A 5,000-nucleotide genomic window follows, 5' to 3' on the forward strand; every position below is an offset into this window, starting at 1 on the left:
TAGCAGCTCATCAGTAGCATCAGCAGCATTAGTAAGAAACAGTAAAAAGGTGGAATAAAAGGAAAGGCAAGCGTCTTACTTAACAAACGAACATCGAAACAAAGCGTGCACAAGAGAACATCTGAATTCCGCAAGAGTCCTGGAATGGAAAATCCGTCCTGGTGTTGACAGGTGAGAAATTGCCTGCTCGCACGGATACCCGACGAAGGGAATCGAATGCATGAAGTTACTTGGCATGGAGTGGGTACCCCACAGGCAGTGTGTGCGTGTTAGGAAAGTATGTCGACAGCAGATACTTGCAAGCACACACACGTAAAGGTAGACGCACACACATATACACACATATACTTATATATATATATATATATATATATATATATATATATATATATATATATATATACTATATATATATATATTGATAACCTATTCATATACTGACCAGGCTCAATGTTTTGATAACCTGTTCACTTGATATGACCAGACTCAATGTTGCTAAGATATATATATATATATATATATATATATATATATATATATATATATAATATATATATATATATATATATATATATATATATATATATATATATATATATATATATATATATATATATATATATATATATTTGTATATGTATTAGTTAAAGTCCTCCTATATATCTGTATATTCATAGGGCATATATATGATCTCCTGTTTCTAGACCGATAGCCAGTGGGGACAGGTAGATATGTATATATGTATATATATATGTGTGTGTATTGTTAAAGTCCTCCTGGTATATATACAGTATGTATATAGTTTATAAAAAGTATTTTGATACAACCCTTCTTAAAGCAATAATAATCGCTTTAACAATGAAACTCTAATTTCCTTAAAAACGGGTAAAGCAGAATTTTTCTACTTACTGAAAACCTCCAATTACAGCTGCAACATTTCCTTGTAGTAAAACCCATAACAGTTTTTCATGAATGATCTCGAGATGATACCCGGAGGAATGACAGCATTTAAGGAACCTTCAACACTGCCCAAGACACCTGCAACAAAAATAAATAAATAAATAATGAAACTTGTTGAAAGAAACGTTGTTGTTAAGGTTTAAGCTGACCATATGCCAGTATGGGATCCTGCCCCCTGTAAACCCAGTAATGATTCAGAGAATTAATGGGGAGTTTATTCACATGCATTTGAAAATCTTTAAAGAACTCTCATATCTAAAAAACTATAAGCATTACTTGTAAACCCCTTCTAAAATTGTGTAATGACTTATTAAGACCTTTTGCAAACCGGGATAAGAATTGACACTGACTTTTGATGAGGGCAGCGAAAAATTCGCCTTTTTATCAGATTTTTTGCAACTTCATAAATCTAGAATAATATGCTGAATTAAGAACCATGCAAATTTTAGGACAATAATGACCAGTGCCTTGTATTTGTGTAAGGAATCATACTCTAGTTCATAAAGATATTTCTGATTTATTGAATATGTATTAATAATTTAAACCCTTTTAAGTTTGTTACAGAAGTGCGCATGTTTTTGTACTTACTTAAATACTACGAAATACCATATGACTTGATAATATTATCAGGCACCAGCGAGATGGAAAGCAATTTAACTCTTCTGAGCAGATGGAATTAATTTCGCCAAACAAGTTCATAATGCGAGAGAAAAATGATTGATTGGCAGACGGGACTGACGGAACGGTTGAATAACTGAATCTGTCGGTCTTGCTTGAGAAGGAAAAAATGTTGATTGAATCACGATTCAAATTCAGTTACGTCCTGCAGCTTATAGGATGAAATAGTGGATTCTCTCTCTCTCTCTCTCTCTCTCTCTCTCTCTCTCATAGGATGAAATAGAGGATATTCTAAGTCTCTCTTTCTCTTTCTCTCTCTCTCTGATATCACCTTGATAATATGCATTGCAGAATGCTCCTCTCTCTCTCTCTCTCTCTCTCTCTCTCTCTCTCTCTCTCTCTCTTTTGGGATGAAATAGAGGATATGCCATGTCTATCTCTCTCTCTCTCTCCGATATCACCTTAATAATATGCATTGCAGAACGCCTCTCTCTCTCTCTCTCTCTCTCTCTCTCTCTCTCTCTCTCTCTCTCTCTCTCTCTCTCTCTCTCATAGGATGAAATAGAGGATATTCCATGTCTCTCTCTCTCTCTCTCTCTCTCTCTCTATACCACCTTAATAATTTATGCACTGCAGAACGCCTAAATAAATCTGAAATCAGTCTACCGCTAAAATCTAGCAAATGTCAAATCTAGGTCACATACCCAAGTGTTTGACTTTACAACAGAAAGCAAAATTAATTGGATTATTTTTTTTTAACAACTTGGTTTATTCTAAGAATCGATTCACTTCGCCAAGTGGGCCGGACTGAATATGAAATCTTGTTTGCGCCCCTGAGGTTAATTACACGAATCCATTTTCTTTTTTGCATACAAATTATTGGAAATGAAATTAAGAGCTGAGGCGTTAATGTCCTTTTGACGGATGTAGTTACGTGCGTTAAGGCCTGAGGCTATTCGTCAGTGACGTTGTTTGAAGTGTCTATGGTCTGATCGTGTTTGAAAAAAAAGATAAAAGTAAATCTTAGTTTAATCAGACCACTGAGCTGATTAACAGCCCTCCTAGGGCTGGCCCGAAGGATTAGATTTATTTTACGTGGCTAAGAACCAACTGGTTACCTAGCAACGGGACCCACAGCTTATTGTGGAATCCGAACCACATTATGACGAGAAATGAATTTCTATCACCAGAAATAAATTCCTCTAATTCTTCATTTGCCGGCCGGAGAGTCGAACGCTGGGCCAAGAGCGTGCTAGCCGACAGCTCCACCGACCCCTCCAATGAAGAACTCCATGATCGTGTTTGAGATTTTTTTTTTTTTTTTTTTTTTTTTTTTTTAGAAGTGTCTTTCCGACGCTCCTGGTTTTTCCAAAAGATAATTCATATTCACCGGGAGCTAGAATGAGTCAAAATTGACGGAGGGTGAAGAGGGTTTAGATTTACAATATTGAGGTTGTCAAACCAAGCACTTGGACACTTCGGTTATTCAGTACTTAAGACAGTTGGAAAGCAAGATACGGAGATCCAAGGATCTAAAGGTTGAAGTGGGAGAAAACCTCACAGTTGCACTAAGAAGCAATAGTTAGAGAGGCTAGACAGCAAGAATGAGGAACCGAAGCGGGGATGGAGGCACAGGGCTAAAATGTGGTTGCATCATCTATGGGCCAAACTTTTAGCGAGATGCTAAAAGTGGCTTATAATCATTTGATACCCGAGGGAATTTGGCGATCATCAACGGATATAAAAAGCTATTTCACAGCATACGCTCTCTCTCTCTCTCTCTCTCTCTCTCTCTCTCTCTCTCTCTCTCTCTCTCTCTCTGTTGGTTAGCCCTTTTCAGCCTCAAGACAGGAAAATGTTACGTCGAAGCCTAGGCCAAAACTTAATCTATTATTCACGGACTAGAAAGCTCTTGAGGTTTGGTTCGGTAATCCAACAGTAGAGTTTCTTTGGGAAACTTATTCCATCGAAATTGGCAGATACATTTTTTTTCATCAGAAAGGGATCTGAAATGACGTTTGACAGGGGATATTTTATTTTACAGACCTTTCAGTGAGGATAAGGCAAAGTATAGATTACATCGAACTCAAGGCTACAGACTGATTTTATAGAGCAGAAATAAGGACAGATGTAGTTAAGATATCGAGAAATAGAGCTACTGATCCAATCGTATATCTGTTGATTATTAATTGCACAGAGAAAAAACTTGATCCAGACCATCATCATCTTTGCTAATAATGGTTTTGGCTCCCGTTAATTTCTTTGAATTATCATTTGCACTTAAAACTAACATTCTCTAAGCAAAACCATCCTGGCCTACTCTTGCTTTTTGTTTGGACACTTCTCGGACTTCAGCTCACGGCAGACACGATTAGGGATAGATTTTTATTACCTTATCTAGATTAGGAAGCTGTATATATTTAATTTTAATTCTCCTTAAGGGATATACCCAATACAGTGTTCCTTTACGTCTCAATGACCTAGGAAGAATATGAAAATAAAGGTTAAAATATCACGGAAACCAAGGCTAGGATAAATATTAATTCAAAATAAAGAAAATTCTTATATTTTGGGTCAAGAGGGAGTGTTCCATAAAATGCAGGAATTCTGACACACAAAAAAGGAAATAAAGTCACCTTTCATGATGACGCAAGACCAGTCACCTCTTGAAAGCATCAAGGAAGCAGACCCACTTAATCACCTTCCATTCTCGAGGGCGAAAGGTCAGGTCACTTTTAAGCCTTCGCAGACCTTATTAGAACTACAGAGCTACCTGGAACAAGAAAAAAAAATACGATAGATGGGGAACTACTTACGCAATTTATGAAAAAAGATTTGGTAAGGACTGTTATTAGCAACATGTTACATAGTAATATTCATAGCAATTTGACTATCTAAAAGAACTTAAAGCTGTACTAAATTAGTTTGATGGATGGTTATGTCAATTAGACAGCGCAGACTATTAGTAATTATTTGGCAAATTCTGATATAAACTATGAATAAAAATTATCTAGACACTAATGATTCTTGGCGTTGCAAATGGGTCACCATACTCTCGTGAACAAATCTAAAGTGAAATGTGTTAAAAAGCTGTCTACCTATTGCTTCTTGTTGCACGACTGAAGGAGGTCATTGGGACCCGGACTTTAGACTTAGGACTGAAAGTTTAGGTAAAACTCATTGCTTTACAAATGATTGCATCCAGCTATCTTCCCTTAGGTTAGGTTATGCGAGTTAAGGAGACAATAAAATGCATTAAAGCATATATAATTTGGAGGGTCAGTAATTTGCATTACTTTACGGGGGTTAACTCCTGATTGTAATTAACCCTTACCCACTTCCCACAGCAATCTTTAGTTAGGTTACGTTGGGGCAGAGGTTACGCGAGAAAAAAAGCAAAAACTAAATACACTGCAGAGGTT

General features: G+C 36.5%; 1 long non-coding RNA gene across 1 annotated transcript in view; it reads right to left on the reverse strand.

Annotated features, from left to right (window-relative positions):
• Window positions 1–832: 832 nt before the first annotated feature.
• LOC136842956 (uncharacterized) overlaps window positions 833–5,000 on the reverse strand; it is a 5,042-nt gene continuing 874 nt past the window's right edge. Inside the window, exons 3-4 of the long non-coding RNA XR_010854385.1 lie at window positions 4,215–4,351; window positions 833–1,038 (exon numbers count right to left, since the gene is read on the reverse strand). This is a non-coding gene — a long non-coding RNA (uncharacterized lncRNA). The remainder of the gene's footprint in view (window positions 1,039–4,214; window positions 4,352–5,000) is intronic.

This window comes from Macrobrachium rosenbergii, chromosome 10 (genome assembly GCF_040412425.1).
Source record: "Macrobrachium rosenbergii isolate ZJJX-2024 chromosome 10, ASM4041242v1, whole genome shotgun sequence".
NCBI classification, from domain to species: domain Eukaryota; kingdom Metazoa; phylum Arthropoda; class Malacostraca; order Decapoda; family Palaemonidae; genus Macrobrachium; species Macrobrachium rosenbergii.